Here is a 13549-nt window from a genome sequence, read left to right on the forward strand (position 1 = left end):
CTTGTATAGGTCATGGTGTTATTTGGTTGCAAGAGAAAGTTGATCTCCTCTGGCGTGACTCTGGAAGTTGAGCTTTCAGCCTAGTCCTGACAAATCTGCATAGTGTTCTTTCTTTTTCTGTGTGAGAGTTTGTGGGACCTACCCGAATTGAACTTTGCAGTATTCTAACATTGCCACCATTCTTTGTATTGCACTGAACCTGATATTTGGCTCCATACACAGTAACTTGGTTTTAATCTGATGATTCTTAAAGTTATTTACTGAGAGATTTTTTCTGTTCAGACATAGCTTTGCTTCATACACTCTTTCATGTGAGACATCATTTTGCCAGCCTGCCCCTCTGCTGCACTGTCTTGTAGCAACAGAGAATTGGCAGGAAGGTTCAACCTCCATAGCTATAACATCAGCGTCCGCCTCTGACATTGTGGGTCAACAACAAGCTTAAAATATTTTTTTTCTCCATTTTTTTCTGTGCTTCAGACTCTGACCAGTTAGTGTCTCTTTGAATGAGCTAGGAATTGCATGTATATTAATCATACTGACTGGCCACCCACAAATCCAGAACAAAATTTTTAGACTTCACCTACCATTTTTATTGTCTTGGGTCCAACAAACAGAGTGACCCGGATGTTACTCATAGATGTATGAGCTGCCTCATGGTGACTATACCCACATTTTGCTTGTACAAGAGCTTTTTGTATTTCTGTAGTCCAAATTTTTTTTTAGTAGGGGAAGAGGAATGTATATAAAGTTAATTTGTGAGTGAGCTCATCATCCAGAATTTTTCAGTGATGGGCTTTGGAAAGACTTACTGAAGCAGTTATATTTAGGTATGTTTAACTTTTTGTGAGCATACAGGCAAATATTTGCCATAGCTCTATTTTACCTTTCACATACTGTATGTAGTATATTAAACCACAAAACCACACTGGCATGGTGAAAGGGTGGGTATTTAATATTCAGCTCGTCTTGGAATAAATGTCCTAGTGGAGGTGGGGAGTGGATTTTTGTGTGTGTATTGTTGCATGTGTAGGTTTTTGTTTTTTTTTTTTTAATCAGCTGTGTGTGCCTGAGAGAAGCTACTTTTCATCGTAATGTTAAAATCTCATCACTAGCCATGCACCACAACTCAGATGTTCAATTAGAGAGGACAAAATTAGTAAATGGCATACTAATCCTTTTGTAGTCATTTAGGTTGGTGGTGATGCATCAAAACTCTCTTACACAATGCTAGTTTAGTGCAAGCAATGTATCCTACAGTCACCAGCAAACCTTCCTGTCTTCTCCAAGAAACCCATCGAATACTAATTCAATACTAATTTCACTCTGAAAAATGGTATTAATGTCTTACACTTTAATCTATGTTCATAACCAAAGGCTTTATTAAAATGTTGTGAAAATATATTTTAAGATGTGACACAAGTGTGAGCCATGCAGTGATAGGTTAAAGTGTATAATATATTATTCAGTTATTGTACCTCATTCTTTTCTGTAGTTTCATTTATATTCAATGTTACATCACCATATCTGCTGCTATGTGCATATCCCAGTTTGTCAAAAGGTTTCCATAACAATTCATAAGCCTCACTGCCAGTGCTTGATTGATGTCACTCACTCATCCTTTGCTAGCCACTAGAGACCCTGCAATAAGAATATTTGCAAATCAAGAATATAATGTAATGCTTTTTTCCATTGACATATTAAGTAGGCAGTACACTATAAGTAATTTTGTTAGTCTGATGGTCACATCCCAGATAAGAAACCTAGTGATTATTTTCAAACAAGGCTGTTATCAGGCAACAATAAGGAAGTGTTGTTTTCTGCTTATTTAACAGATTGATTCTGTGTTCCTGAGATGATCATCTGCTGATTCTTTATTTCCTGTAGGGTTTTATTCATTTTTAGGCCAGTATTGTTCCTCTTCAGTCCTTAAGCTGCTAAGTAGCATAACAGTTATGCTTCTGAGTTTATATTTTTCTCTTTTGGCTTGTCTCCAATTTACGCATTTTCTCATACAATGCCTACTTACTTGCACTTTCACAGCAATTTCTTCAGTAAAACTGAACCAGCATTACAGCTGTACTGTACCAAACTAGGCACTGATTCACAGCTGAAAGCCTAGGCACAGGTTTTCACCTCACTTAATTAAAAAAATTCCATTGCATTTATTATTGGGAGTAATCCACTGTAACTCTACATAATTTCTGAATATCTGTAAGACCTGCTAGGAAATTACAGCACCCAAGTTTTAGGGTAAGGGCACGTTGTACCAATATGCACATTGTACCAATATGCAGTTTGGATCTTGGAATAAATCAATAATTTCAAAGCATGACTGTGTTAGATAGGTAAAAAGTCATAGTGAGGGGAAATAGGCCTGGTATATGTTACTGTTGCAACATATGTCTTTTCTCCTTCCCCACCTTTATCTGCTGTATAAAATGGTATAAATGACTACATAACGTTATAACCTGCAGGTTCATCTGATAGGTGATTGCCCCCATGACCTATCCTCTAGAGTTTTTCATTAATCCTTGGAGTGTCTGTAAAAGAGAAAAGCTTCTATCTCTGCCCCTTTATTGCCAATTAAGTCTGAGAATTTGAAGAGCTTCATTACTGCTCCCTTGTTATGCTTGACCATTATGTTGACCCAGCGTCTTGCTTTGTCAGGCTATAGAAGTCATTCACTGATGGAAAAAGATCTCCGTCTATTCTGGTCTCAGCATGAATGTACAAGTTGGACAGCAAGAAAAGGGTACCTCCAGGAGGTTTTAACAAACAGCTTTGACTTATGATAGGCAGGAGAGAGTAGGGGTTTATCTGAACTGAATAAAGGAAGCAAAGCTGCAAAGTACTTCATGAATAAATTTAAATTCTTAGAAGCAGATACTTAATCTTCCAGAATGTGAACAGTTGTACCTGGAAATCTACGAAGAAAGAGAGATCAGTTTGGGAACCCCAGAATTGCAATTTGTCACAGCAAAATATTAGGAGTTTATTTAAATGTTTATATATCTGCCAAAATTAACCTCCAGGTCTTCCAGAAATTTCCAGTGCCTTTATACATGCTGATTTCAGTTTTGAATTCTGCTGGAATCAGAAAATTCTACCGCAGTGCAAGTAAAAGCTCATGAACTGAGAAACTGTTTGGATTCGGACACAGAGCTTGTAACAAATCAGTTCCAAAATTTTTCATCCTTCACAGAAGCTCAACATTCAAGCTGTCTTAGATCCAATGTGATATGCACTTGCTTCCATCTCTTTGTGAGTTGAAAATTCTAAACTGAATGCAGGTGTAGAAGGGGAAATCATTTATGTGTGTTGTTAACTGAATAGATCTACTACACAGAGGAAAAATTTTGGATTTTTAAGCATTTTAGTAGCCCCTGTAAATCACTGCATCGGTTTCTATCTGCGATGAAAATCACATAACTTGTATGAAGGTTTTTCTGTTTCTCCCTTACTGAGAAATATAGCTTAAAGTCATAAGAGTGAGGAATGTGTTATTTAGAATGCTTACCTCTCAAAAAAATGGAAGTATTTGATTTGTCAGTTTTCTTTGAATTCCACAATTTTATATTTTAGAAAACATTTAAAATTAAAATGTTTGAGTTTTATGATAAACTCTGGAGTTGAAGACAAAGCAATATGTAAAGCATTAAATGTTAACTGTGTTCAGCAAGAAGCTGCAATATTTCAATTGTTAAGTTAGAATGGACCTTTTTTTTTCCTGGTTGTTCTCCAGTAGGAACACTGTTTTGGTAGTGAGACAGCTCTGTGTCAGACTTTGCTATGATTGTTTACATCTCTTCCCTTCAGTTTTTCAGAATTATAATTTTCTTCCTTTCTTCCTTGAAGTTCAGTAAGGAAGCATGGGAATATAAAAAGGATGTCCAAGACAGCTTAGAGTTTACTGAACAGTTCATTCGTATGTTGATTCAATATTTATGTCATTTGCAAGACTTGAATTACCTTATAAATCACATAAAGAATTATGTTAGTTGTATACAAACTTATCCATATTGGGTGCTTTAGTTTTATTTTTAGATGAATTTTAGCTATTTTTTCATTACAGTAAGGAACTGGGCTCCTATCAAACTGAGGATCTTGCATGATTCGTTAGCTACTTGGTTGACAAAAACTGTTATCTAAAATTCTAAATTTTTTTTTTTTTTTTTTAACTCTTCTCCCCAGCTTGCTATGGGAGGCAGAATGAAAACAGCTTCTTTGCTTTACCTTTAATAGGTCATCAGTTAAAACTTCAGGCTGGCTTCTGACTAGTTTCATGTGGGCATGGCTCCTGCTGAAAACCTCAGGTCTTAATACAGAATATACTATATTTCCCTTTCTTTCCATTTAACCAGTGTTTTGCTTCTTTTTAAAGACATGTAATGTGTATCTTTATCCCAGTGTGTTGCAAGTCTTTGATCTGCCTTCAAGTTATCAGCAGTTCTTTATCATTTCTCAGGCATCTTCTCCCAAGCCACAGGATACAGTATTCTTTTCTTATTATTTACCGACTTTGGCTTATTGATGCCTTTTCCTTTTCTATAGTTGCCTTGCTCCTTTGTCCATTGGAGAAATCTAATTACTATAGATGCTAATTATAGGCTATATAAAATAGGATTTTACAAGCAGTGCTGAGCTGTATTTTGTGCCAATGTAATTTTGTTCTGGACAGTTTTATAAGCATAAATTGCTGTCTGAAAGACCATATTCTGCAATTACCTATTTAGGTCAGGTGGGAGGTTTCTTGTAAGTTAACCATTCATGTTTATATAGAAAAACAAATTGGAGTTGCTCTTATAAATGATGAAATACAAATAAAACACCATTTGTTCCCATTTATCTGTTGCTGATGCTTTAAAAATAAGAAAAAGGGGGAGGGGAAGCAGGAAACCAGCATGGCTTGGCAGCGACCTGGTGGTCAGACTGAGGGAAAGGAAGAGATTGTACCAGCTGTGGAAACAAGGGTGTGTCACCTGGGGAGAAAAAAGGTATGCTATCCAGACTTGCAGAGAGGGGATTAGGAAAGCCAAGGTAAAGATGGAAGTGAACTTAGTGAGAGATGTTAAAAACAAGAAGGGATTCTATATGTACGTTGACTAGAAGAGGCAGGCCAAAGAAAGCGTACCTCCTTTAGTACACGAGAAAGGATAACTCTCTACAACAGGTATGGAGACGGCTGAGGTACTAAATGAGTTTGTTTGTTTTTTGTTGGTTTTTTTTTTTTTTTTTTTTTTGCCTTAGTCTTCACTGGCAGCCAGGATTCTCTGAAATTTGTATCCCTGGGCCTCTAAGTGGGATCTCAGGGAGTAAATTTCCCCCCTGCTGTAAAGGCAGAGCAAGTCCAAGACAGACTCATGAGACTGAATGGGGGGAGGGGGGCGGATATGGCTTTAAGCTCAAGGAGGAGCAGTTTAGATTGGATGTCAGGAGGAAGTTTCTTACAGAGTGATGAGGTGCTGTAAGAGTCTGACCAGAGAGGTTGTGGATGCTCTGTCCCTGAAAGTGTTCAAGACCAGGTTGGATGGGTCCCTGGGATACCTGTCCTGGTACCAGATCTGGAGGTTGGTGGCCCTGTTTGTGGCAAGAGGGTTGAAAGTTGATGATCCTTGGGGTCTCTTCCAACCTAAGCCATTCTGTGATTTTATGAATTTCATAATGAGAAACAAATTGGAGATAATGCCATTATTTACTGTGTTATGTTTTATTAATTCTATTTCTTGTACTTTGAGATCAATCTGTTTGAGGAATAATTATTTTTTCTCAAATATCACTGAAACTCAAAGGCTGCTATTGTGCTTATCCTTGTTTTGCTTAAGCTAAACATATGGTCTTAAAAATAAAAGCTGTAAAAACAGTCTCTATCATTGACAGTTTTGCCATTTCTAGGACTAGCAGCTGGGAAGCTCTGAACAATCATCGTAGTCAGAGTAAGAAAAGTAAGAAATCTGAGAGAAAGGAAATAAATGTCTTACTAAACTAAATCTGGAGAAATGTACTCTATTTTAAAATGCCATGCAAGAATCAAATATTGCCAATGAAAATATCAAGAAAGGAAAGAGGAAGAAAGCATCAGCAAACGATGAATAGAATATTTATTCTGCAAAAATAGAAACAGAAACCCTTCAAGATGAAAGCAGTATGTGATCTCATTTTCTACACAAAAGCAGCAATGCACTTTTAGGGGAATAACTGTCATAATGGTAATTATAATGGATTCAATAAGCTGTATCTTGAAAGTCAGATCAGCAAATCACTGTAATGCCTAATCAAGATCAACAATAGCTAATCTCTTCCCCAACAAGCAAAAAACTTCACTTGAGACGGCATGTTTCAGAAACTTCCTCAGTAAGCTTTTTGAACTTTCTTCCCAGGTATCCAATGCCCATAGAGCTTCTGCATTAGCGAGTAAGTGCAAACCAGCAATGTAATTTGATGCAAATCTTCCAGTCATCCCTATTTACTAAATTTTGGGTTGCACTACAGAGCAGCCTCAAAGAACTTCTGTCTTGGGGGTGACACTAAATGCCACTGCATGGAGCATATTGATACATTCAGTCTAGGGCACCTGAACAGCACTTGTTCCTAGAAGCAAACCTCTGAAATGCATATAATGTAAACCTCACTTCCTCGGCTATTTTCGTTGACAGGTTTACTTTTATTCATTGGCACTACTTACCAATGTAGACATAAGTACTGTGGTCCAAGATCAGACTAAATAGACCACAAGATCAAGTAGACAGGGGTACAGCAAGTGTTGCATGAAAAACTCAGTGAATAGCTGATGGTCTTAGCACAGTGGCAGTATTTTTATTAAAAAAAAAAAAAAAAAAAAAAAAAAGAATAAAAAGGGTTGAGGACTTGTCTGCTTATAATACTTTTAGTTAAGTAATAATAAAACACAGTTAAGTAATAAGGAAAGATGCGTTAGAAAAAGTAAGTAAAGGAACTTAAAACATTGACTTTAGAAAAGCATTTAGAAAACATTATTTCAGCTGTTTTTTCCAGTGCATTTCTGTTCTTTAATCTTCATTGTTTTTCAAAACTATCTTTAGAAGCCTCACTCTTTCTTCAATCTCTTTTCTTTTTAAGGTGTGTTTCTTAAATAAACAAGATGTATAAAAATCTGAGTAACCATACATTTTGGAAGCTATCAGTTTGGAAATACTAGGCTCAAAGTACATTGAGAAAGAATTAACTCTACTGAGATAGAGGACTCTACAGCAGCTGAAATACTTCACATTGAAAATCTAACTATAAAGAAAATGGGGGGTAGAAAGGGTGGGGGCTGAGAGCAGGACATCAGGCTTAATTAAGTTGTTCGTGAACAACTTGCCATTTATGAGAATTGGTGAATTTGCCAAAAGCTATGCAGAAGTGAAGTATTTAATTCTAAATTATCAGCAACCTTTTCTTCAGCAGTTACATCTCAGATATTTCATTTTGGCTTATTAAGGCATTATTTGCATTTTATTTTCATTCTGATTTCTAGGGGCAGGTAATAATGGAAACCACCAATTTCTCCAATTTTAACTTTTTTTTTTGTTTGTTTGTTTGTTTGTTTTAAAAATGCTTTTCTAAGAAATACATAGCTTAGCATATGATGAGATGCATGCAATATGGTTGCACTGGTATGCAATGTATGGCATCATACATAGGGGAATCATAAGAAAAATTGATGTAGGAATGGTGGTATTGTGTAGTAAGACAAGAACATATGATCAAGGACATCTGTCTCAATATGCTGTCTCACTCGCCACAAGCAGTAAGTGGCAAGTCAGAAAAGAACCTAAGAACAGGACCATTCCACAGGAAGGATTCCTCAGGTAGTTTACTTTAGCTCTTGAGTTTCCTTAAGTGTCTTCACTATCTCTTGCTTACATCCTGAAATTTTGTTTGTGTATAATGTCAATAATATGTTAAACCAAAGTGATTCTATGAGAAAAATATATATGCATTTATAGATACTCTGTAGCTACTATTTCCTAAGGGTTTTGTTTGGTTTTGTTTGTTTGTTTTCTTTTGGTTTTGTTTTTATATTTTATCTGCACCCATGGAATTCCTAGTAGAAATGAAAAGCATGCACCTACATTGAGCTTATTTTTTCAATAATTTTCTGAATATACCAGATCCTATTTCCTGTCAGAAATCTATCTCATGTCTTGCAGAATGTCAGTGTTTCTCTATGTTTTGTAACTGGTATGATCTCAACACTAAATATGGTGCTGAGAGCTGGGAAATTCCAATCCATAAAGAATAGCAGTTCTTGGAAACAAACTCGTGCTGATTCATATGGTTATTGATTTGGATTTTCTTTCTTGGAAAGCATAAGTATTAAGTTTTAGAGTACTGTAAAAATACTCATAAAAACAAATAATAAAATTGCCGATAGAGAATTAAATGTCATTGCTGAGATTATTGTACATGTCATCTGGAATTTCCATACTTGTGCGCTTACCAAAGTTTCATGTTAAAGCAAGCTCTAAAGCAGAAAATCCCACATTTAAACAAACAAACAAACAAACAAATAAATAAATAAATAATGTTACCAAAGAATTGACCAACCCTCACCAGAGCCATAATTGAGCAAACTGAGCATACCTTAAAGATTAGAAAGCAAACACCATGGAGTCCAAAATGCTATCCAAACTGATGGCTGAAATGTCTAATTTATTTTTGTTTTCTGAGATCACTGGCCAGTTTCTTTTATATTCTTATCTACACCAAATTTTCCAAAATCAAATCAAGTCTCTGAAGGATGGAAAGCTGTTTTTTCTGAGCTCTCTGGGGAGCCTAAGGCTAAGGGGATAACAACAGGGCAAGACAGAATCACAGTCTAGATGATCAAATTATTCTTTACTCTTCTTTTATCTTCTAAAGTTGTCAAGGAATTGGTTGCAGTGAAGGTGATTTAAAGAGTGTGTCAAATATAACAGCAGTGAAAGATCATCAGCATACATGAAACCTCCCAGAAATGTTCTGTCTCTTAGCTCTAAGCTACTTTAAAACTAGGCAGAAAATTTCTGTGACACTTTCTAGTCCACACTGTTGGTGTTATGTGAATGTATTCCACAAAATTTATTTTGGATCTCTACAAATTTTCTGATACCTTGGGAGATATTTTATTTTATTTTTTTTTTTTGTCTTTTGAATGCTAATTTGTCCAGTTGTAGTGTATTAATGATTAAAATAAAGATCATATTCACATTTTCTATGTTCCGGCACATGCAGAACTCTGTAAAGTAAGTCAAAATCTCAAATCTCAGCTGAATACCGGATTAAGAATCTCACATTTTGGTGTGTTTCCAAAAAAGCATAAATTTTCATATTTGAAACAGTAACTGTGAAACCTGATTCCATAAGGATAGCATTAAAAGCTATAAATATAACTATAAATGTATTTGGCCTGAATTGAATGTATTTCTGGAATGTATGTTTATCTATTACTGTGTCTTACTGAATGTACCCATACGATTCTTGCTATACTCAATTTTGAGCTGAATGAGTGCTGTGTTTTGTACAAATTGATTGTTCTGTTGTCATATAAGATGGTATGTCATTGTCCAATTATCAAATATTGTATTTTTTATGATGATTACACAAACTGCTTTAAGTCAGTACTGCACAGCTATGGCTAATGATACTAAATAAAATGACACACGGAAGGAATCTATCTGAGATAATCCAATAATTCCCTATTGTTATGGAAGTCTGCATTTATTTTGAATAATCATTGGTTTCTACAAGAAAACACTGATAATTATATTTATGTATCTCAAGTATTTTCTCAGGAAACAGACAAAAAGCCTTGCTCAGTTTGTTTTAAGAACAAACACAGTATCACTATAAGTATTTTTTGTTTATTCTGAAGATGAAAAGGATTAGTAATGGTAAGAAACATGATACTAAACAGTAAATTTTTAGGGTATCTTTTCAAGAGAAAATAAAGTCAGAGTTTGCACAAACTTTTACAGATTCAGTAGGAATGTTGAACATGGTATACATAACCAAATGCGAAACAAACAGGACCTTGTCATTTTATGCTATACAGCATGTGTCCAGCCTGAAAATCACATGAACATTTAATAATGTGGCCCCAAAGAGAAAATAAGGTTTCAGCATTTTTATATGATTTTTAGTGATATTTTTCATCAGTTGATTGCACATAGTTCAAATGCGAACTGCACAGGCAACTGCAGAAAGATGTGTAGGGGAGGGTACAGAGCAGTGCGAACTCCACATATCATGTCCACCGCACAGACTTGGTCAAAGCTAAACTTGTGTGTATTGTATGTCATATTATATTTTTTGGATATACACAAGTAGGCATGAAATAACTAAATAACCTAGAAATTGCAATTACAACCTGATTTCTCAATGTTTTATATTTCATTAAGTTACATGTTTCACTGGCAATATCTAGAAGAGTGTGTTGTGTTTTCCATATGACAAGGGTCAGGTTAAGGGCTACATTCACATATAAAACTGTTCATCCTTACTTTTCTATTTCTGAAAATATTTGCATTTCTGCCTGATTTAGAAATTCCTTTGGAAAAAGTCTACAGGTTGATTTTTTACTTGAATTGGAAGAAGTCCATGACTTTTTATTAATGCTCCAACACATGGAAAGGAGCTGATACTCATGAACTGATACCAGTATATTCAGAATGAAATGTAGAAGTATGGAATATTTTATGAAACCTGGTGGTTCTACAGTGAAGGGAAAGCAAATATTGAAACTTTGAAAATGTTTAATAATAGAGCTGTCTGCATCTGTCTTGTACATTCGTCAGTATCAGGTTGAATTTAGACAAACTTTTTTCTTAAGCAAAATATTCATACCCCAATTATTCTTCGTATTATTCTTCTGTAAATGCAGAAGCAAATTTTTGAAAACAGAGCTTCCTGATGGAATGTCAAGTGATATTTGGCTTAAGAAAAATAATTAGAAAATAAACATTTTGATTGTTTGCCTTGAAGCATCTTTATTGTTTTGGAATATTGCATTACAATTGTTAATCCCTATTTTGCTATGATCTGAAAGAGCATTCTGAGTAAATTTTAACTGTAAGGAAACCAACAGTTTTTTTGTTTTCATTTTGATTCCCATGAAGACAAATTTCAAAACTGTGCAATTTGTGCAACTGCATAATTACAAACAAAATGTGTCTCTTCACAGCCTGTAATTCCAACTGGAATTGACTTCCAATCTGGAAATCCTTCAGGAAAATAGTATAAATCTCAATTTAGAGTGGAATAAAAGATTTGTATTTAGCTAAATATAGCTAAAAATCAGTCTGCAGAGTTATTTACCTTTAGCCATACTTATGACCGAGATCTGAGTTTACCACCACATATGCCATTTCCTTGTATGGACTTCAAAGACCTCTCTCTTTGAAGATGCAGAGGTTAGACTGGTAAGCCATTCCACTTAGGGCTGTCTACCTCCACTATCCATACACATAAAAGCTACTGGGAAAAAAATCAAACCCACTTCCATTTGGGCCTGCATAACTTTGCAACTAACTTTTAAAGTTAATACTGTAATTTTAAGGCTGAAAAATGCATATATAAAATTACATGGATGACAATGAAGACCACATTCAACAAATTTAGCAGACTTTAGCACAAAGTTCCACATGCTGAGGAAATGAATCTTAACAAATTAGCTCCAGATATGACCATATTAGTGAGAGCTGCAGACAGCCTTACAGAGCTGGCTTTTTAACTGAAGAAATGCCCCCAAGAAGACTCTTTTCAGCTAATGAAGGTATTATATAAACAGTTAAAAGGCAGTTGCTGGAGGCTGATAATAAACTCAAATATCAGCAGTCAGTAATTATTAAGTTTTCTTATCATTTCAGAATAAATATCCTGTTCTAGTTCTGATAGACCTGCTGAATGGAGACTTTCCTGTCACTTTGTACTATTTTGTGGAGAGTATGTGTGATGTCTTCCACCATATCTCCATCTCCATTTTAAGATCAGACAAAGACTAAAGTTGGCAATCAATAATCTGTACAGAAACAGTAAAATAAATTAATCAGATTGATAATTATTAAAGTGGTTTTGCAACAACTGAAGGAGTTGCCAGAAGGTAAAGGATGCATGACTAACCCACCCTGAAAGACAAAGTTACCAACAGCACTTCTTTCTTTAAAAAAGAGGCAAAAAAACTGTTGGCTTCACCCAGCAGTTTGTAAATTATGCATGGTCATTACCGTTATGATTCACACTGGATTAAATTAAATAAAATTTTGTTAAATTATTTCATCTAAATATGAGACCAGTGACCAAATATGTAATTTTTATGTCTTTATTAGTAGATTTTGTTACATGAATAGCTAGCATTTACTATTAATTGTTACCCTAATTAAAGCCATACTAGTCATTTCCATTAGCTTACTCAAACTTCTCCAGAACTGTCCGTCTGGTTTTAATCAAAACCAAATGGTAATCCAAGTTCTCAGGCTGGAACAGCTAAGAGGAAGTCATTCAGAGGAGGCAGAAGAAAGCAGAAAAGATAAACAGATGATATTCACTAAATTTGTGCAGAGCAGAGGATGTAGATGCTGTGGGTTACTCTGAAGACGTGATTCAGGCACTCAGTCAAATTGGAACGAAGTAGTTACAAGTGTTTTATGTCAGCAAAATCCTAATATGATCAAGATGGAGTCTGTCCTTTTGCTTTCACAGAGCTGGATTTGTGTGACTCCGGAGGATTCTCAGAAGAGGTAAAGCAACATATACTGTTGCCTGCTATATGACTGCGTTTAAACCATAGCATTCATTTTCTCAGATCCAGATAAATCTCTTGAGTAGGAATGCAATTTTATTAGCATGTGCATGGTATCTATCGAACTGTGTGTATGGGCTGATCAGAATAGCACCAGAGCTTCTGTAAGCTGAATTTAAATTGTGTTGTTGTCTGCCTTTTTCCTACTACCTGGTACCAAGATGAGGTGTTTCGGAGACACTCCCCTGTTGTTCGGGTTAACTGGCATCTTTGCATGAACCCTGGAGATGTGCAAAATGTATGTATATTTTTAATGAACAGAAAACATCTGGGAGGGGTTTAAAACATGTTTGTATTGTGTAACGGTAGCAGGGACCTTCCAGTTTCATAGAAATACCTCAGCAATGTGTTAAGCTGAATGTCTTGAAATTTTCAGTCTGGGCGTCTTTTTCCCTTTCCCTCTCTCTTGCGCACTCACTCCCTTTCTCTCTGCCTTGCGCACGCACACACGCTCTCTCCCTCTCTGTCTCTCTCTCCCTCTCTCAAAGGCAGGAAATACTTTTCAGGCAATCTGGGCCTGGTTGTTGAGGCCCCTTTCACAAAACATCAGTCTGAATTTAGTAGACAGAAGTCACTGGGAAAAGCTTGACAGGCTCGTGCTTAGCTAAGGCTCCCTCCAGCTGCAGAGGTTGTTTTTGTTAGAATCACACACTGAGGAAAACTGCTTAGAATAGAGCAAGGATCTCAGAAGTGTAATCTGAACTTTTATGCTAGCAGGAGCTAACTGGGACTGGGTTCTTTTGTTTG

The 13549-nt window shown here is 35.7% G+C and overlaps 1 protein-coding gene across 7 annotated transcripts in view; it reads left to right on the forward strand.

Moving 5' to 3' along the window:
* DLC1 (DLC1 Rho GTPase activating protein) overlaps positions 1-13549 on the forward strand; it is a 223602-nt gene that overhangs the window by 13131 nt on the left and 196922 nt on the right. For 2 of the 7 annotated variants that reach the window (XM_085545381.1, XM_085545385.1), the window contains exon 2: positions 12964-13040. The exons of 1 other annotated variant lie outside the window; for it this stretch is intronic. The gene's annotated coding sequence lies outside the window, so the exon portion shown is untranslated. Of the gene's footprint in view, positions 1-12474; positions 12741-12963; positions 13041-13549 lie in introns of those variants that run through there. 4 more of the 7 variants (XM_015862300.3, XM_085545384.1, XM_085545382.1 and 1 more) reach the window with 4 other exon arrangements.

Source organism: Coturnix japonica, chromosome 4 (genome assembly GCF_054131305.1).
Source record: "Coturnix japonica strain WE chromosome 4, WE-NBRP24, whole genome shotgun sequence".
Taxonomy (NCBI): domain Eukaryota; kingdom Metazoa; phylum Chordata; class Aves; order Galliformes; family Phasianidae; genus Coturnix; species Coturnix japonica.